General features: G+C 35.2%; 1 long non-coding RNA gene across 1 annotated transcript in view; it reads right to left on the bottom strand.

Moving 5' to 3' along the window:
- The window catches only part of LOC138699892 (uncharacterized), a 561,221-nt gene that overhangs the window by 134,476 nt on the left and 404,048 nt on the right, over positions 1–22,697 (bottom strand). The window lies entirely within an intron of this gene.

Genomic DNA, 22,697 nt, shown 5'->3' with positions numbered 1-22,697 from the left:
CAAAGCGTTATTAATGCTGTAACTATTGGACCAATAGAAAATACAGCAGTACAAACTACATCGACAGCAAATCCTGGCAAAACCAATGCTGATACAAAAGCTCAAAGCATTACTACTTCCGGAAGTACAATGTCAACAGAAACTGCTGCAGAAGGAACCATACCAAAAACGATTTCTGTTAACACCACTCTAGAAACAACAGTTCAAAGCATTACTAATCCAGGGACTACAGTGTCGAAAGGTTATATTACAGAACAAAATATACTTGCAATAGTATCTGACATGACCACTGTAGAAACAAGAGCTCAAGGTGTTACTACGGCTGGGACTACGTCTTCCACAGAATCCAGAGCAAAAGAAACCACACCCACAACGACATATTCTGACACTACCTCTATTCAAACTACTCAAATCGTTACTACTTTTGGAACTAAAGTGCCAACAGAAAATATCGCAGAACAAACAACACTTTCTGTAACAACTCAAAATCTAATTAATACTGGGACTGCAATATCAACAGATAATGCAGCAGAATATTCCACATCCACAGCTGTTTCTGGAATTAGAACTTTAGAGACCAAAGCTCAAACCGAAAGTAATGATGTGACTACAATGTCAACTGAAGCTACTGTACAAAAAACTGGAACATCAATTAAAGTTTCGGACACTACCACGATAGAAACAACAGCTGCAAGTGTAGCTACTGCTGTTACTAAACTATCAACAGAAACTACTTCAGAACAAAATACGCCTAAGATAACAATTCCTGATATCACAATTGTAGAAAGAACAGCTCATAGTATTCCTTCTGATGGGACAACGGTTTCATCAGAATCTACTGTAAAACAATCCTCGTTTACAAACACAGTTTCTGACACCATCATCGTAGACACAAAAGCTCAAAGTGTAACTACGTCTACTACTACAGCTTCCAAAGAAACTTCTGCATAACAAACTATACTGACTACAGTAACTCTAGGTGGGAGAATTACTTCAACAACACGAGTAATTTTTTTCTACACAATGTTCTTCGAACGAAAGTACACCTAATAGATTGATACAGTTGAGAAAAAAGCTTCAAAATTTCCTGCAACTATTCCATAAACACATTCCACTACGAAGACAAGTGCATGTATTAGATCAACACAAGATTACGTGAGAAATTCAAGAGGAACTATTCCACTAATGCTTTAACAATTCTTACTAAAGAACGAACTACATCCTCTACAAGAATTGTTTGTCACTAGTACTTCAGAAACTTTTGCTGTGACTAGTTTCAACTCAGCCTACTGGAGGACATCGTACACAAACACTAGTTGGGGAAAGTTCTTGTACAAAACCGATAACAACGCTTGGGATTACTGTGTGGACACTACCTACTAAACTGTAAACTACAGCTACGAGATTATTAGCTGAAACAATTATGTTATCTGGTATACCGGTACTCACTAATACTGAACTGGTATTGCAAACTTACACTACTTTATAAATATGAATAATATTGCTTAAGTACTATGAATGGTAAGGTATTGAAGCCTTGTTATGTTTATATACTTCAGATAACTGTATTATAATAAATAAAGGTACTACTCATTTTATAATAAGCATTTAGTTAAATTCGTGGTAAAGTAAAGCAAAGATTATTGCAATAATCATACATATTAATTTGTGGAAGATATAATGCCAAATGTTTATTCCGAAAATGCTAAAAAATGTTCGGGGTTATAAGTTCTGTGTAATGAATGTGTTTATAATGGTTAATTACAGCACTCCTACTGAGATTATATTATTAAAATAGACAGTGAATTATTATATCCATTTCATATTCTAAAGGTCCAAGGGGTTCTCAATTATTCGACCATGCTATAATTAAGTTCCTACGTCATTTCTAAACAAATAGTGTATATGGTACTCGGTGCTTCAATTCACCATAACAACAATAACCTGATAACCAATTCATTCATGTTCTACGAATGTACAGTATGATGTTTGAAGGAAACGTTGTGTCTTTAAAACTATATATCGGTATGTATACTTTTTTTATAAATGACATAGGAACTTAATTAAAAATACTGTTCACAATAATTACTGCTCGCTGACTTTATTTCAAGTATAAAATGTTAGCCAGTTCCAATAAATTTATGTGAAAGAGACTATGTTAACTGAATTAAATAATCCATTTCAAACTTTAAATATTCCTTTATGAGTATTTAACGGAAAATCGAAATATTACTAATATATAGAGTGACAAGTAAATGAATTGTTATTATTATATTTTAAATCAACATAATTTCTATACTACTGATATATCAAATTTATTAGCAAACAATTCTATGTTTTTAATATACAGTAAATATGTGAATATGCAACAATCCATTGGAACTGAATGTTGAGTAAATTTTATTGAGCATTTTGTTTATCATCCTTACATATCTTCGTAATGCAGGATTGATAATTTGTGTGTACGTTTTGTAAGCAATGTTCGCAAATATGATCATCTTACCCCATACCTGGATGCAATAGGTTGGCTTCATTTACCTTTTTTTCCACCATAATCTGAACACATTCTCTTGCCATGAAACAATATTAACAATACCATCCCGTCGCACCTCCTCATATTCATCCTCTTTCACAATAGTCCTGCCAAGACTCTGGAATTCGCTACCTGCTAGCATCAGGGAGTCGAAATAAAATTGAATTCAAATGCAAACTTACTAAGCACTTTGTCAGTAATTGAGACTCGTTCAGACATGGCTTCTTGTAAATAGTTATCTTATTCTATCACAAAATATTTCAATATCCCGTAATTTCATCACTATATAAATTTATTATCCCAGGTTTAATTTGCACTTAAGTAAATCTGTCTTTGTTAACTTCTACAATAAATTGTCTAACCTTTATTAATCAGGTAAACTTTTAGTTATTTATTGTAATTGCAAATTTAATATTAATTGCAATTGTAATCTTAAAATCGTGGTTGCAATCCCCTGGTAGAGGGGAAGATAAGGTCTGACGGTTAAATAAATATATACTATACTATAATGTATGTGTACAGTATATAAAATAAATTTTGCACTATTTATATGTTTAGCAATATTAAAAGCAAATAACAGAGAAGAAGATAATGAGTCATTCACATCTTCCCCAACGAATCGAATCCATGTAGGCTATACTCGTTTGACAGATAATCATGCATCTAATTTATCAGCACAAATGATTATTAGCAATATACGGAGTGATTCGTGAGGATTTACCGTCCCTTACGGAGCTTATTTCCGAAGACATTCTGAACAAAAATGTCATATAAACATTTTGTCTTAATCTCAATATTTTCAAAGTTACACTAATTTGAAATTGTTTGTAAAATACCATTATTCTTGAGTTTTAAGGGTAAAAGAACATTGCAGATACAGAATGAACTATTCAGGAGTATCATTTCTTTAATTAGCTAATATTCTGAAGCTAAAAATGTGTTGTGAATTTCATAATTACTTCGTATAGAATTTTTTTTTTTTTTTTTTTTTTTTTTAATTTTTAACTACAAAATTACATTTTCTACGCATTTATCACAACAATTGTTACAAATCACGCCTGTCTTGTAAAATTCTTCAAGACTGTACATTAGGATGCATAATTAAATTGTAAAGAATCAAGTTCCTAAAGTCATATTAATGATTTGTAACAATTTTTGTGAAAGTGCTGAGAATGATGTCATTTTTAGTTAAAAATGGAAGAACAAAATCTGTATAGGACGTGCCACCGATTTTCGCATGTGAAATAAGTAATGAGAAACTTAAGTGCGAGTGTCTTTTGTAGCAATTTATAGGCGATAAGCTGGCACTTTGATTGGTAGATTGTTGATGTGACGTGTATTTAGGAGGAGATACCGTTCTCAGCTGCAGTGGCAACAGAAACTCACTGACTGGACACTGTACTCAAGGACACACCGCAGGAAAGTTAAGTGCTAGTATCTTACTTTTGCCGCCGTCTGGGCAGCAAGACTGACAGCTGTGGTTGGCAGATTGCTGAAGTGACGTGTATAGGAGGTGGAACCATTTTCAGCTACACATCAATAGATGCTCGCAGACTGTGCATTGTACTCAAGGACACGCGCCAAAAACCCTGGCGTCAGCTATACACATTTTTAGCTTCAGAACACTAACCAATTAAAGAAATGATACTTCTGAATAGTTGATTATCTATTTGTAGCATTCTTTTACTCTTAAAATAAAGAAAAAAAAGGTATTTACAAAAAATTTCAAATTATTGTAACTTTGAAAATCTTTAGATTATGACAAATGTTTATGATATTTTTTCTCAGAATGTCTTCGGAAATAAGCTTCGTAAGTGAGGTAAATCCTCGTGAAGCACTTGCATGAATTTTTATTCATTTATTCAGTGTTTTGCCCAAGGGCAGATCTTTCACTGCAAACCCAGCTTTCTCCAGACTTACTATTGTCTGCCTTCCTCTTTTCACATGATGTTTTTAATTATAGAACGAATATTAAGTCCCTTTATAAGTTAAAACAAGCGTTGGAGTTCAGTTTTCTCAATTTTGTCAATACCTAATACGTAGTTACATTCCTTATTTCCCAACAATTATTTTGGTAGTCAGCCTCCAACAAGTTTTCACGACAAAACTTAAATTTTCTGATCTGACAAACAATACACAAATTACATAATTAGGCTATATAGCGACGTATAACTGAATTGCAAACATGAAGTACTCAGTTGAAAAAACCTCTCGTATAGTTCAGAAATAAGTGGGGCAAAGCATTTGATGATTTTTCATATTTTTCTATGAAGATTGAAAAATTGTTCGCATATATGAAAATATGTAACATCAAATCACAGGCCAACATGATTTTTGTCTCACGAGTACCAATAGTTGTACTTGATGCAGTTTTTATCGTGTTTTCAAATATGTATTCGGAATTTCTCCATCACCAACAGTTTTTTTTATTTCAACTTCAATTTTGTAAAATAAACGTTTCTTCGTCAATTTGTCCATTGTCAAATAAAACCTCCTAGAACATTATAAATATGATGGAACCAATGGTACCGTTGCTACTGTTGTACAGGTTCAGACATACAAAGACATGTACAGACCGCAGCCTGCTGAATACGGATCCACAAACATGTACAGACATGCACAAACGTGAACTAGTTTAGCGCGCATTCATCAGAAAGATGTCAGTTGTGAGATAGCAGAGAACCATTACACATGTCATTGTGAGTGTTCTTTGTGTCTGAATTATTGTGTATTACTTATTTACAAATTCCTTTCAATTAGTCGTTAGTTACAAAATGCCTAGAGTTTGTTTAAATCATCCTAATAACTTTTGTTATATAATATGTGGTGAAGTGACACTCAAATTTCAAAGGCGAAACCTTACTCCATTAGTGAAAAGGTGTTATGAATTTATTTCTGGGTGTAAAGTGGGGGACCAAAAAAGGGCCTGGACCACATATCTGTTTATCGTGTTTTAGGCTTCTAACTGCATGGAAGAATGGCACACGTCACATTCCATTTGCTATCCCTATGATGGGAGGGAACCCAAAGATCACTCCTCTGACTGTTATTTCTGCTTAACAAACATTAAAGGGATTACGTCAAAATCAAAGCATACAGTGGTGTACCCTAACTTGCAATCTTCAATGAGACCAGTACCACACTGCGAACAATTGCCCATACCAAAGCCACCAGAACATGTGACAGATGAAGAGAGCTCAGATTCTGATGGAAGTAAGGAAGAAAAAGAAACAGAGTTTGGTGACACAACTTTTGAATAAAGCTGTTCATCTGAGCCTCATTTATTGACTCAAGATGATCTTAACGATTTCATAAGAGATTTAAAGTTATCCAAAACACAGTCTGAAATGCTTGCTTCCCGGCTAAAAGGATGGAATCTTCTTCAAAAGAATACAGAGATATATATGTATCGTAATCGTCATTCTCAATTGAAAGAATATTTATCTGAAGAAAATAGCTTAGTGTTTTGTAATGACATTTATGGAGACATTTGGTATTGAACATAACCCAACAGAATGGCGCTTGTTCATTGATTCCTCTAAATTTAGTTTAAAAACTGTGCTTCTACATAATGGTAATAAATACCTATCAGTAGCTGTGGCTCACTCTGCTGGTATGAAAGAAACATATGAAAACTTAAAATTTATGTTGGAAAAGCTTCAATATGCAGTGTGTGAATGGAATATTTGTGGTGATGTGAAGGTAACTGCACTTATTCTTGGTCTGCAGCTTGGTTACACAAATTACTGTTGTTTTTTGTGTCACTGAGATAGTAGGGACAGAAAAACCATTACATTAGAAAAGAATGGTCTAAACGCGAATCATTCATTCCTGGACAGAAAAATGTGAAACATGATGCATTGTGTAATCCTAAAAATGTGTATCTACCTCCGTTACATATCAAACTAGGATTAATGAAAAATTTCGTCAAAGCCATGGACAGTACTCCTGTTTCATGTACTTGAAACAGAAGTTTCCTAAAATTAATAAAACAAAAATTAAAGAAGGAATACTTGTGGGTACACAAATACGATCACTAATGCATGATGTAAAGTTTGAGGAACTATTGACTCCACTGGAGAAAGCAGCTTCGCCAAACTCCCGCCATTCAAGTTCCAATCTACATGACGTAATAGCTAGTGAAAAGAGGTGGAGAACATACCGCCACACCCCACACTATGTTCAAGCACAGAAGCGGTCAAACTAAAAATTACACCTGTACTTCATTACCACACTTCGACTCTCGTAGAAATTTTAACTGTTTGTAAGCATTTATTCTATACTTATTCGTAAACTAAATTGTCAGAGGGGATTAATCAAATTCGTTAAAGTGTATAACTCTCTGGGTTTCTATGTCCATGTGACCATAGTGGCAGATAGACTACCACCCCTGAAGAAAAATGACAAAAAACTCAAAGCAAGAAATATACAACATTTCTTACCAGTTTCTTTCATACAAATTAATAGACTAGAATTAAATATACAATACAGTCATTTCTCTGTTTCTATCTAGTGCTTATCTGAGAAAAATAAATACAGGGTGTCCACCATGAACCTGACACATTTGAAATTTCTGTATAATTCATACTGCTTGGGGTAAAAAGAAAAGAATGCATGCAATATCAAGAGTAACTCACCAAGTTTTATTTAAAAAATCAGTACACCTCAACATGAGATCCTCTCGTTGCACGAAGAACATCTAGCCTGCATTCAATTTCCTGCCAGGTCTTCTGAAGCATCTCGGGCGTAACGGAATTGACGGCATCTCTTATGCGGCAGCGTAGCTGTTGAAGATCACGAAATTTGTGGCCTGTATACACTTTGTTCTTGACATATCCCCACGAGAAAAGTCTAGAGGAGTAATATCCGGTGATCGAGGTGGTCATCTTGTCGGTCCATCACGTCCAATCCAGCGACCGGGAAATTGTGTGTCGAGAAATTCGCGAACGATCAGGCTCCAATGTGGTCGGTCGCCGTCCTGTTGAAAGATGACGTTCGGCTGCAAATGCATTAACTGAGGCACAACAAATTGATCCAACATGTCGAGGTAGGTATTGCGCGTAACTGTTTGTTCTGCAAAGAAAAAGGGCCGATGATCAAATTGTGCATCAATCCGCACCACACATTTAATTTCGGGCTGTCACGAATGTGTTCCACAATGCAGCGTGGGTTTTCTGACCCCCAAATACGCGCATTATGTGTGTTGACTTTGCCCGATAAATGAAAAGTTGCCTCATCAGAAAAAGCAATGCAAGTTAAAAATGTTGGGTCTTCATCAATGTGCTGTAACATGTCGATAGCAAATGCCTGCCTCTTATTACCGTCATCTGGTTTCAGTTCATGAACCAACTGCAATTTGTATGCATGAAACCCAAGAGAGCGATGCAGTATCTTATGTACCGTGGACTTCGGCATCTGCAGTTCTCGTCCCGCTTGTCGAACTGACTTGCGTGGACTTCGTTCATACGCCTGTCTCACTGCTGCTACACGCTCCTCTGATACGCGCACATTACCGCCACCATGCAATTTCACCACACTTCCCGTTGCCAAAAAGTGCTGTTTCCATGTCTTAACCCATTAATGCCCATGGCAGGTTTTCCTACCATTGAAGTTTTAAATTTTTAACAATGTATAAATAATTTTTTTTGTTATGAATACTGCAACAATGGATTCTAAGATATACTCCGCACAGTATTTTCGAATTGTAATGACATTAGGTAACTGACTCCATCAGTACATCGGTTCGAAGTCACGATTCAACTTATCTTCAAAAGATGGCTTGCAACGAGAGAGAAAGTGGGTAAACAGTACACATTTTAAAAGTAATAAATGCCACCTGATTATGAAAATACATAGTCAATAAAGCATACTACTTGAATAATTTGTGATTGATATCATTTCATAATTTATAACGTACTTTATTGTAGCCAAAACTTTGATGGCAGGTTTTCCTACCAGCGGGATATAACTTAGACATTTATATTATACCTATAGTGATTTGAATATTTTTTCAGTTCACGGCTGGACACTGTCAATGAAATATCTGATATGATGTAAATACGGGGTAATGAGAATCGCAGACGACTGAATGTTGCCATTCTTCCTCCACGAGAGCAACCTGAGGCCGAAACAGATGAAGACTCTGACAAGAGTGATGATGAAGTGGAAAATGATCCTGTTCATTTATCTCGGCGTATTCTGTAGAGTGACGCCCAATTTTATTCTGATTCTGATAACGAAAGTAATGCACCACCATCACCACACCACCACCACCACTGGGGAGCATAGTTGGATGCATTCCGTATCCGACAGAGTTCATAGACTCGATCGTGGACCGAAGTAGGACCTACTGCATTCAGAAAAATCTATCTATTGACTCTATACAATAAAAGAGAATATTTTAGTTTTTCTTGGCATTCTTTTGATTTCTGGCTATAATAAACTTCCACACAGACGACTTTATTGGAGTATATTACCAGATTTATATAACATTTTGATTTCTGATTCAATGACGAGATATACTTTTGACGATATTATGAGACGACTACATTTTGTCGATAATATGGCAACTTCTAATGATCGCTATTACAAGGTTAGACCAATTTTCGATATACTAAATAAATCATTCAAATTCTGTGACATTCCAGAACACCTGGGCAGTGACGAACCAATTTTCCCGTATTATGACAGACATGGAACCAAACAGTTCATTCGAGAGAAACCAATAGGGTTTGGTTTCAAGCTCTGGTCTCTTTGCACAGCAGATGGCTCTATGCTGCATGCGGAGCCATATTGTGGCAATAATACGAACCTACCATCTTCAGGGAAAGGACAGGGGTTTGATGTTGCTTTTGAACTTCTAAAGATGGCTGATATCCAAAAGGGCAGTCATATATTTTTGATAACTATTTCACGTCCATTGGTCTTCTGCATGATCTAGCTGCTGAAGCATTGGAGCAACAGGAACAACTCGCGACAACAGGGTGTATGAGGCTCCTCTTACAAATAAATTAAAAATCCCAAAGAAAGAGAGGGCAGCTGTGGAGACTGGTGTTGCAGGTTATGTAATTTTAGTGCGATGGAATGACAACAGTGTAGTTACAGTCGCCAGCAATGTTGCTAAAACGACTCCGATAGGAAAAGCTAAACATTGGAGTTCCAAGACAAAGAGGAGGATTCAAATAAGCCACCACATTCAGTTGCACTGTATAATAGATATATGGGTGGTGTGGATTCCCATGATTAATATGTAGCAACCTACAGAATAAGAATAAGATCCAAGAAATGGTGGTGGCCCTTGTTTGCATGGGGTCTAAATGCCGCCGTCGTAAATGCGTGGAAGCTTTATCACACCCTAGGACATGATATCTCACTTCTAACTTTCCAACAGCAATGCAGTTCGCAACTCCTAATCCAGTACGGGAAACCTAGAAATTCTCCTCGCTCAGCACTTCAAATTCGAGAAGCAGCTCATCATAATGTTCGTTTCGACAGGACTGATCACTGGATCATCCGTAGTGAACACTCTAATGCAAGATATAAGCAATGTGGACATCGTGCAACATTCTTATGTGAAAATTAGTGTACCACTGCATCCAGAATGCCAGAAAATCTACCATACTGAAAATTCAGTAGCACATTGTAAAATGTATTGTTTTTATATATATTTTTTTCTATGTAAACACTTATTTCAAATATCTGTAGCCTTTGTGCAATTTATATTTTATGTGAAAGAAGTTAAAAGTTCATAACAGGTATGATTTGCAAACATATTGCGAAGTTTTGAATATAATAACTTAATAAGTATATTTTTGATGTCTTTATTTCCCAGTGGCAGGAAATCCTGCCACTTCGATAATAGGCCCACAATAGCCTAATAATGTCCGGATTTTCTGGAAAAATATTCAGATGCTCATTTCATATCACTGTGATCGTAGGAAATGAATATTAGTTCTAAAAACCACAAAACATTTTCTGGGCATTAATGGGTTAATGGTGATCCGTGATGGTGGGTCCTTCTGGAACACGGGCCGAAAGTTGCATTGCACTTGAATCACCGAATTTGTTTCAGCATACCACCAGATCGCTTGTGCTCGCTCTTGCGCTGTCGCCATTTTGACTTAAGCTACCGCAGCGCCACGTACAACCTCTCGCGCGGGTTTTTAAAAATAGCCAAGGAAATTTCCACAGTTTCTCTACATATTGCAATGCATGTTACCAACTTATTTCCATTTATTGATTTTTGGCAGCCAAATGAAATGTTGCAGGTTCATGGTGGACACACTGTATTTTTAGCGTTGCTTCTGATCAGCTTAAACAAGTTTTTGACTTGTAAAATAATGTATGACAGCGAATATAACTGTTATGTTAATGAGGATATTTATTTAGTATCTTGTTTTCTTGTTTGTTACCAGCATTACATGAACTGACAAGAATTATACCTCACGAGGAAAGATACAGATAGGCTAGCTGTAATATGCAAGGTCAGTAAATACGTTATCGACATAACTGTACATTCATATATTTATCGTGAAACTCATGGACTACACGTAAATACGGTTCACGAAATATACCTTCTCAATATTTCTATCCATTACCAATAATTCTTAATAATTACGTGTACTTGATAGACTATCACATATGCAGGAGGCCAGTTTGCCGTCTTAAAATTTTTTGATTAGTTTATTTTTGAAAGGCATTGATCATCTACTTTCTGAGTGATAAGAAGGTGATAATGCCACGCGAAATGAGTCCAGTGTCCAGTGCCTTAAGTTACTAAGTATTTGCTGTTAACGACTTGAGGGAAAATCTCGGATAAAACCTCAATCAGATAACCTCAGGATTTAAACCCGAGCCCTCTCGGTTCACCGACAGATATGCTAATCTTTGCTAGACAGCGGTGGACTGCCGTCTTAGACAATGCCCATATTGCATAAGGGTCGATGATTATGAAAATGATATCAGTGATAATGGGGAAGTGGTGGAAAGATATAACTCTAATTGTTGCCTTATACAGTGTAAACGTCCAGTTATTAACCCTTCCCGCTCGAATGAGTCCATTTGGAATCATTAACATTTCTGTAAGTTCTAAATAATATGATTTGTCCAATGATTCCATTTGGTATCCTCAGAAGTAGTTTCGTTCTTTACCACCGAGTGCAGTGCAGAACCAGCAGATTCCTTGGCCAGCTGTTATTATAGGTATCCTACAAGCAAAACTCAGCTCGAACTCCTTGCACCGCGCATGCTATACCCCTCTTACCCCCATGCTGCAGGCATGAGAGCATACTGGAAACGGGAGCATACGTCATCTGCGCGAGACAGTCACGCCCGCTGGTCTCTGTGCACTGAGTTTTCCTTGTTGGATGCCTATAGGAAGAGGATTGCTTTTTTTTTTTGTTTCTCTATGGTGTCTCTATGACCTTGTGTACCCATAATTGTGGAAAATCAAAAAGAAATTCAGGTCAGAAAGGATTCAGGAGTCCCATGAAGTTAAGTATTTAAGCATAATTTTCGACAATCATTTAAAATGGAACCAACACATTTATTACCTTTGTAATAAATTACGTAAAATAATATTCTATTTTGTTTATTGTAAGTTTATTACGCACAATATACTTAACTTTATTTCAATCGGTAATTATGTATGGAATTATAGGATGGGGTAGCTTATTTAAATTCAATTTTAATCCACTTTATTTATTACAGAAGAAAATAATTAAAATATGTCTCCTTAAATCTACTGATTTTCTATCTAAAAAATTTTTAGAGTTTAATGTTCTTAAAATAAGACAAATTTATTATACTGTATTAATAAAATTCATAGTCTTATGGAACATGAAATTTGAATTCTAATTTGTACTCCTCACACCAAAGGAGTATTATTTACACTTCTGGACCACAAGAGGAACGAGGATATACTGCAAGAACTCAACATGCAACCATTAGAAGAAAAAATTACAGAATACAGAAACAGATGGCTTGAACATATTTTTCGTATGGAAGCTGGCAGGACACCCCAAGAAATGCTAAAATACCACCCTCAAGGACGACGACGACCTGGACTTCCACAGAAACGTCTATTGGATCCTGTATAGCTGGAACCGAAACAGGCCAACAATGGCCTAATTTCGTGCCTGCAATATGATGATGAGGAATAAAATTCATACATAAAAATCGAAATAATTCTGTATTGTATTCTCATAGTTATGAAACAAAAGGTATGAATTCTTTAAGATTGTTTGAACCAAAATCCAACACTGCTACAGTATTTAATCATAGTAGTAACAACATATATAAGTCGTTCAGAGCAAAAGTTGTGTAAATCAAAATTGGGTAATGAGGTTTAAAGTAAAAATTCTGTAAAATGCAGCGCAGAGTAGAATTAATATGTCCTTCTTGCTATCCACTGACTAATAAATAAATGGAATATTCATTGCTACTTTGCTCTGTATTTTACAGAATATTTACTTTAAACCTCATTACCAATTTTGACTTACACCACTTCTGCTCTGAATGGCTCATATAACAAATTTATATTTAAATATCCTAATCTTGTCGATTCTAATAGTTCTAGTATTAAATTAAAAAAATTATGTATGGATTTTATACAAATTGAAAAATTGTATATTTAAATTTATATATTCTTATTGCGTAGTAGACATAAGGCAGATTGTATTATATACATCTCAAATTCAATTCAGGAATCCGCCCCTGAGCACGAGTTCTACTCTTTCAGGGGCGAGCTAAAGTTTTTCTTTTTATATTATATTTTATGTTACAGTTATTAGCTAAATAAATAAATAAATAAATAAAGGTATCATGCTGAAGTATGACCCAAATCAAAATTTTTCTTCAAAAATCCTATTTTTAACGCCGAGCGTCCAATCCTGCTAACCTTTGTAGAAAGATGATGGATGGTTGTTCTTCACATTCAACTAACGGCACGCGATTTCACTAGAATTGTCTCTTTTAATTATTCGTTACAACAAAATAGAATTCAAGACATTATTAGATCATTGGTACACTACGGAAAATAGAAAAATAACAGATAGTCAATGTATCACAGCACAATTGGAAATTAGTGAGAAGGAAGATTATCGCATAAAATATAAAAAATAAAAGTAGCAAAACTGTCCGTCCACTCTTTGTAAGTAGTAAATGAAAATTTAAAACACGAAATTATCATCAAACAATGTCGAAATTAAAAATCTGGTGTGCCTAATAATTTAAAAATTATTGTATAAATAAGCTCCTAACTAATGAGAACCTCTATTATCCGTGGAAATGAAGGGGTTGACTGAATGGTTAATCGAAAAAATCGGATAATCCATACCATAAAATATTTTCATAAATTAAGTGAATAATACTTGAACTGTCGTAATTTCCTTCGTAGTCTTGTGTTTAACACGTATGGTAGTGAATCAGAAGTTATTAATTTAAGATCGGTTGTCAACGACGTGTTTTTAAAGGGTAAGAGTATTCCTTGTAATGGTTGTCAGCACAAAGATTGGAATAGTAGAGGTCTCATGTTGTAGATTTACATATTGTATACACTTTATATTTGATTTTTATTAAATCGCTCACAGCTGTAACATAAATCTGGCATTCTCATGCGAGATGACCCACAGTTCCTCTTTCCCCAAACCACTTAATTATTTGCATTTTATTCGATATTTAATACAACACTTCTCTTTTAACACTCATGGAATACATTTTATATAGAAGTTGTACAGTACCACAACTCGAACAGTAGACCAATCTGTGTAAGTGTAAATGCTTATAATAACACTATCTAGAAAAAATACGTACTAATATAACGTACAATAGTACTTCATATGTTTCTGTAGCAAAAAAAAAAAAAAAAAAAAAAAAAAGCGAGAGAAAAACAGTCGGATAATCCGTCAATCGGTTAATAGGGTGACGGATAATCGGAGTTCTACTGTACCACATAACATGGAATGACGAAATATTCCACACCCAATTTTCTAGGGATAATAGAAGAAACAAAGACAATTGTTTCTCGTTGAAATATCTATTTTCTATAGATTACTGCTATGTATTTAAACATATGTCATCGAATTTCGACGATTTCATCACTGTGCTAAGCATGTTTATTACATTGCATTTCAATGATTTATTGTAGTCTCTTCTTTATTTTCTACATTCTTCGTCACAAACCTTCAAAATATTCTTAAGACTTTGTATTCAAGAGGTATCTGCAGTATTATTTAAAATGTCGGTCCGGAGAGACATCTGTTCGCGGAAAAAGGATGTTATGCGAGAAACGAAACAGAATCCCAATAATACACCTTGTCCCGCTTAGAGAGATCGAGAAATAAATGTTCACCGTTTAAAATCTGATAAAGACATTGTTGTGATTTACATCTGAGAAAATGCAGAAACTGTCCAAGTATATGCAACAATGGTTTAAAAACAGCTACACGTTCATGCGCATGCGCACCAATATTTAACGCGGAAACAAGCCTGACGCCATTCATTAGACGAGTAAAGCATTTCGTCACTGGACCATTCTTCTTCATCGAGGCAACAGTCACAGGGAAGGAATGTGTATCTGGACGTGTTGCAGCACTTTTGTTATTGACCAACTCCCCCCAGGATCGGTTTTTCCACAATATGGGGCTCCACCCATTGCTATGAAGCAATGTATGACTTCTTGGATGCAAACTTTCCCCATAGGTTTATCGGAAAATGAGTTCCCCTTGCCTGGCTAAGTGACTAGGTCACCGGACCTGACCCCCCCCCCTTTGATTTTGGGGGGGGGGCTTTGTGAAGGTTGTTGTGTACCATCTTGATAGATCTGACTCTTTGGAAAAACTGAGATAACGCAATTACAAATGCAGCTGCGCTAGTCACTCCACAAATGTTTCGGAACACTAGGCAGAAGGTTGAGCACCGTTTAGATGTCTGTAGGGTAACTCTAAGCGTATACATCGAGTTGTATTGACCATTCTTCGAAACTCTGAGAGTTTTTACATCAAGTTATGTAAAAATTTATGTTACAAAACCATTATTTACACTTCAAATTATCATATATTTCTCGTTCCCTCTAAGAGGGACACGGTGTACAATAATAATCTGTATAATCTGCAGCTTATTCAGTCAGGAATATGAACTTCGAAATTCATTTCCTCCTAAAAGTTAATAAGATAATTTTTATGGCATCTAAACAATCCATAACCATCGGCTCTCCATAAGTAAGAGAAGCTTGGGCAAGACATAATCACACGATATGATGAAAAAAAAAAGCACTAGGAAGTGAAAGTAAAGTAAGCTTGGCTTGCCTTTGTGAAGACTGAACCGGGACGATTCAGTACACTTAGACACTGTTTGCGATGATTGTCCAAGTCTGATGGGTGGCCTGGGTGACATTCGTGAGTCCGACGCTGACACGTGGGCCATCCTGACTCAATACCTGATCGAGGCAGATCCCGTTTCGCGGACGAGTAGTCAGATAAGCCCCAGGGGCCTGGAGCCCCAAGCACTTTCTATAACATCATCGGAAACCCGTATTACCCCAAGACTTCACTCTAGTCTGTTTTTACTATTGCGGATGAAAAATAAAATAAGAGTGAGATAGAGAGTATTGGAGGAATTATAGACGGACAGGGGAGTACCCCGAGAAAAACTCTATGCAACGCCACTTTGTCCGTTACAAATTCTATCACGACCTGAACAAGAATCGAACCCAGGCGTCTGGATAGAAGACCAGCTAGCGTTTCAGCCACAGACGCGGCGAGGTAAAGCAAGAGCTAACTTAATACTATTCCTTAGAATTCTTAAATCCGAATATTCTAATTGATTGTTCTATAATGTCCCTCCGTTGCGACGGTGGCCCCTTTCAGAAAGGTTACTCGCACGTACAATCATAATGTGATCTCACTAGTCAATGCAAAATCATTAGACCATTACTGTGTACTGAAAAATGAAGTAAGGTGAAACTAGGAAGGAAGGCGCATATTTTACCACACTACAATTCATCAGAAAATAGAGAACATAGCTTGCAATACATGGTAAGAAAACAGTCTACAATAATTTAATTTTTTCATGAAACATAATCAATAATATACAATAGATGCATATTTGAAAGTTTTTAAAACTACATTTCTTTATGAGAACTGTGCTCCAAAACCAGACCAGACCACGCACTATGGATTAGGGTAGGGACGGAGCGGTTCGATTCGGAGCAGGTACTGTGACGTCATTACTCGGTTGATCCGAGTACAGTACCGAGTACAAATTTGTGGCGGCAAATTAAAAATTTGGATAGATTAAGTCGATTTTAGAATCTACTTTGAAAGTGAAACGAAGCGTGTTTTAAAGGCGTTGTAATAAAGCGCTTTCACTTTGCCAATTGACGAGAAAAAAAAGTGTTTCTCTTCATTGCAAAATGCCGGTTACAAATTTTATTTGCGTGAGTACAGCTATTTGCGGAGTTATTTTATATGAAACGCCTATTTAACCTTCAGTGTTGTTATATATGACAGACGAAATAAAAACGATAAAATAATTTTAATATTAATGGTTAATAAATTAACATGTGAGGTAAACGTTAAACGCTGCAGCTAAGTAAAAAGGAAGATAGAAAGAAACGGGCTCCATCAAGCGCTGCCTAAAGCATTTAAAAATAACACAGAGAATTAATTACTATTACGGAAAGTAGATAAACCAATCAATAAAACGTGGAACCTTGAACTGAAGAACGTAATGTTTATTTATTTTACAACATGACTAGTCTTCCATACAAACATTTTCTCTTTGGTGAAGAATAATATTATTGATAAATTAAAGTAATTAGGTAACATAAATCATACAAATAAATACAAATAAAATGATAACTGATGCGGTAACATAAATCCACTAAACAGAAATAGAAAACATAATGCACTTCCTTTTTTAACATATTTCAATATTAATCATGAACTTGTAAAAATTTCTATGGTTAAGTACTCTTTGTCCCTTGTGGCAGCTCACGAATGGTGAGAAGATATATAAATCTAAATAAATAAATAATAATAATAATAGTAATAATAATAATAATAATAATAATAACAATAATATTAATAATAATACTTACTTATGGCTTTTAAGGAACCCGGAGGTTCATTGCCGCCCTCACATAAGCCCGCCATCGGTCTCTATCATGAGCAAGATTAATCCAGTCTCTACAATCATATCCCACCTCCCTCAAATCCATTTTAATATTACGTCTGGGCCTTCCCAAAGGTATTATTTACTCCAGCCTCCAACTAACACTCTATATGCATTTCTGGATTCGCACATACATGCTACATGCCCTGCCCATCTGAAACGTCTGGATTTATGTTCCTAATTATGTCAGGTGAAAAATAAAACGCATACAGTTCTGCGTTATGTAACTTTCTCCATTCTCCTGTAACTTCATCCAACTTAGCCCGAAATATTTTCCTAAGCACCTTATTCTCAAACACCCTTAATCTTTGTTCCTCTCTCAAAGTGAGAGTCCAAGTTTCACAACCATACAGAACAACCGGTAACATAACTGTTTTACAAATTCTAACTTTCAGATTTTTTGACAGCAGACTAGATGACAAAAGCTTCTCAACCGAATAATAACAGGCCATCTCCTATATATATATATATATATATATATATATATATATATATATATATATATATATATATATATTCTGCGTTTAATTTACTCCCGAGTGTCATTTAGCTGTTTTATCTACTATGTCAAAACTACATTAGCTTTGAAGAGTTTGTCTTGAAATGGAATTGAGGCAAGTTTAAATTTACTGTATACCGTTATTTATCTTATAGTGTCACCAGTAACATATCTATGGTTTTTTAATTTTGATGTAGCCTACTTTTCAGCAATATGGAACGGGACTTTTGAACCACCCCGTATTTTTAAAAATACAATGATTATTTTACATTTTTACATTTTCTGGAGATCTAGAATCAATAATACATAAATTGTTGAATATTCCAAATTCTTAACAAAGATCGGTATACGATTTTGATGAGGGTAATTGTATTATTCCCCTCTGTGGTAATAATGGGGCTAAGTTCTAATAAATCTTGGCAGCAAAGGGGTTAAAAACAAACCCTGTGTGTGAAATTCAATACAAAATATTAAACGAATTCGTAATTATGTCAAAATAATTTCTGAAGATATACCACAATTAAATAATAAAATATGCAAATGGGGTGGTAATGGTGATTTTAACCCAGAACCTCACGCACAATAGTTTGTTACATCATAAATCCACTCGATGATAACTTCTAATGGTGTGTTAAGTTACAATTGATTTGTGGTCAGTGAACGTTTCGATGGTGCCGCTATAAAAAAGTAATTTGTCATAAAATGGCTGACGTCTCGTGCTTTTAAATCTATTTTTAAAACCTCGAAATAGCCTACATCTAGGTTCAAGGTCACGATTTCTCAAGATAAGGTTTATTTTGAAATAGTGCCCACAGGAAATCCGAGTTAATATTTTATATGAAATATTGTTTGTCTTGATGGATTTCTTTCATTTCGTGTTTCGGTGGACAAATTTATGCATTGTTTGCGCAAACACCGATAACAAAATTACCAAGTTCAGGCTATAAGCTGTATAAATAACTAGTAATTGCATAGCCAGGCGTAGACTAGTCGGCTAAATGGTCGCCGACATTCGTTGCAAGCACCTTCGTGACAGTCAACTGTTTCTCCCTTATCGAATGCGACAATTTTAAACCAAGACTTTTGAAAGCTAAAATGATAACACAGTTTCGTGACGTAAGCAGGCAATACTTTTCTTGTCAGAAAAACAGAGATACCGTACTTCACAATAATTTGAAGGTTAGTTCCTTGAACTGAACCTTAAGAAAAATGTTTATATAACATAAAACACCTTCACTGTTACAAGTATTTCACTTAAATGTATACCATTTTATTGTATATCATATAATACAACTGATATTTTCCCTGGTTATAAACATAGTGAATAATATAGTTGTCCTGTATACAGGGTGTCAAGTTTATACCTTCAAATATTTTAGATGTAATCGGGCATGCTGTATTAAACCTCATTATGTAAGGAATTTCTCAATTGTCTGTGTCTTTTTTAGAAAAGAAAAAAATCCATAATTTTAGGTTCGTTAATACTTTCAAGCGATTTGCTTTTTCTACGAACCCCTGACTAGTTAAGCGAGGTCCAGGCTTGTGGAGGTTATTTACCATGAAGGTCTTTTTACTGTAACAGTTAACCAAATAATTTAACGTGTATCCAATCACAAACACGTTTTGTGACACCTTTCCACATTAACACACAAGATTCAAATTTCGAACAAAGCCCACATTTTCATTCTCACAAGGATGGTAGTCTACAATAAAACAAAAGTGTTGAAAGTAATGCTTGTTGTTATTGAAATAAAAGAAACGTACGAAATAAAATTCAAATTTATTATTTTCTTAATTATTACATTTTTTTTTTAGAAAAAACTGTGTCGCATTACGAAAGGAAACACCGTCACGTTGCTGTATACGATCCTCGAACCAAGGACGAAGAGAGCCATTAGTCTATTTGGAATTCAAGGATTTGTAAATTGTTGCCAATACACCTTCCTTGTTACGTTTGCTGTTTCTTTTGCTGTTCCCTACATTAAATGAATATTGTCTAATTCAGTGTCAATACAATTGAAGAGTTCCCTGCAAAAAGGAGATAGCTCCTTTTTTTTTACAAAGTTGTGGAAAACAACAAAAACAGTTTAAAAAAAATAATATTTTGACTGGGCTTCTTTACATTTTTAAAGTATATCCCGGGTATCCGAGAGTTTCATTTTATTACTCACTCATTTATTACAATCACCAATTAGGAGAGTAAAACATAAACAAATAATGGAGCTACTCCCTCTTTGCAATAAATTTGGATATAATTAGCCACATTTTACACTGAACACACATATACTGTATTATGCGAATGTCATAAATTACAACACAAGAACATATCAGATATATAGCCTTACATTATGTACAGTAACGTCATCTGGGGTGAAATCGGACTCCGGGGTGACTTCGGACATTTTTATATGATTTTATTTAAGCAAATATAAAAAACTGTTTATTGATATATCTTTTCACGCAAATTTTTGTATGTTCTAACAAGAGAGTTTGCTGATTAAATTAAAATATTTGTACGTCAACAACGAATGTCTGGTGGCCAGACAGCGTCAATAATTAAAATTGTTACTTCTGTCGGATTTTAACTAGGCCATTTAGGAATATGTATGATGAGACTTTCTTGTGTTAAATTCTAACGTACCTTGTTTACATGTTTCGATCTATTTATGGGTCATCCTCAGAACTGGTCGTTGTTGGTCTTGGCGCCTCTTGTTTTAACTTAGAAAGCATGATGGAATATTCAGATTGTCAATTTCTATAAATGAATACAATATAATATTTTATTACTCAGTCAATGACAAATCAAAGTAAAATAATGACTTATTTTATAGTCATTAAGTTTATATACATGAATTACAATACATTCACCACTCATTGGACTGAACAAGTGTTCCACATATTATGAAGTTTAATTACTACATGGTTTTTAACATTTTTAACATTATTTAAGTTTATTACCTGTAATATTACATTTTAATAATGGATGTTCCTGTACATCATTAATTTTAAATAGTACTCACCACCAATAGCTACGTATGTGACATTGAGATATTGTATAACTCTGCCTGAGGATGCCTGAATAGGCGAAAACGTTCGCAATTTTGTAATTCATGTATATAAACTTAATGACTATAAAATAAGTCATTATTTTACTTTGATTTGTCATTGACTGAGTAATAAAATATTATATTGCCTCTTGTTTTGTTTCCTGTGAGGGTGTGTTCGTGTGGTATAATGTAGAGTCAAAGAGTGTGTGTTTTAAAATTGAGTTGTGTGTTGAAAATTTCGTTGGGGTGTGTTTTCGTGTGTCTTTGACTCTACATTATACCACACGAGCACACCCTCACAGGAAACAAAACAAGAGGCGCCAAGACCAACAACGACCAGTTATTATTATTACTCGTATTCCGTTGTCTTCTGCATTGCTATTATTTATTATGTTTGCTATGTAAGCGATAGGTTTGGAAGTAAATCCCGTAAACACAAAGTATATCATGTCTCATGACCAGAACATTGTACGAAATGGAAATATAAAAATTGGAAATTAATCCTTCGAACAGGTGGAAAAATTCAAATATCTTGGAGCAACAGTAACAAATTTAAACGACACTCGGGAAGAAATTAAACGCAGAATAAAGCTTTTGTCATCTGCATAAATATTATAATTTTTTAGTCCTACAGAATACATCTGTTGTGGTAACAAATAATATTAGAGGAAAAAAATTCGCTCCGGCGCCAAATCACCTGAGTGCGCTCCTTGTATAATATACAGTAAATGACTTGACTACTTAATATAAAACAAATATCAACATACATGCCCAACTTGGAATCAGACTACAAAAGGGAAAAAACACTGGAGGAGAAGGGTTCGGTCTGGTGCTGTGAATTTGACTTCGGCGTAGCTCAATGGTGAGAGCACTTGATACGTAGAACCAAGGACCCGGGTTCGATCTCCGGCGCCGGAGCGAATTTTGCTTCTCTAATATTAATTTTTGTCATCTAGTCTGCTTTAAAAAATCTGAAAGTTAAAATTTATAAAACAGTTATATTACCGATTGTTCTGTATGGTTGTAAAACTTGGACTCTCACTTTGAGAGAGGAACAGAGGTTAAGGGTGTCCGAGAATAAAGTTCTTAGGATAATATTTGGAGCTAAGAGAGATGAAGTTACAGGAGAATGAAGAAAGTTATACAACGTAGAACTGTAGGCATTGTATTCTTCACTTCACATAATTAGGATATTAAATCCAGACGTTTTTGATGGGCAGGGCGTTTAGCATGTATGGGCCAATCCAGAAATGCATATAGAGTATTAGTGGGGAGGCTGGAGAGAAAAAGACCTTTGGGAAGGCCGAGACGTAGATGGCTGAATAATATTAAAATGGATTTAAGGGAGTTGGGATATGATGATAAAGACTTGATTAATCTTGCACAGGATGGGGACCGATGGCGGGGTTATTTGAGGACGGCAATGAACCTCCGGGGTCCTTAAAAG

Source organism: Periplaneta americana, chromosome 5, assembly GCF_040183065.1.
Source record: "Periplaneta americana isolate PAMFEO1 chromosome 5, P.americana_PAMFEO1_priV1, whole genome shotgun sequence".
NCBI classification, from domain to species: Eukaryota; Metazoa; Arthropoda; class Insecta; order Blattodea; family Blattidae; genus Periplaneta; species Periplaneta americana.
This window is presented reverse-complemented; position numbering and strand designations above follow the sequence as displayed.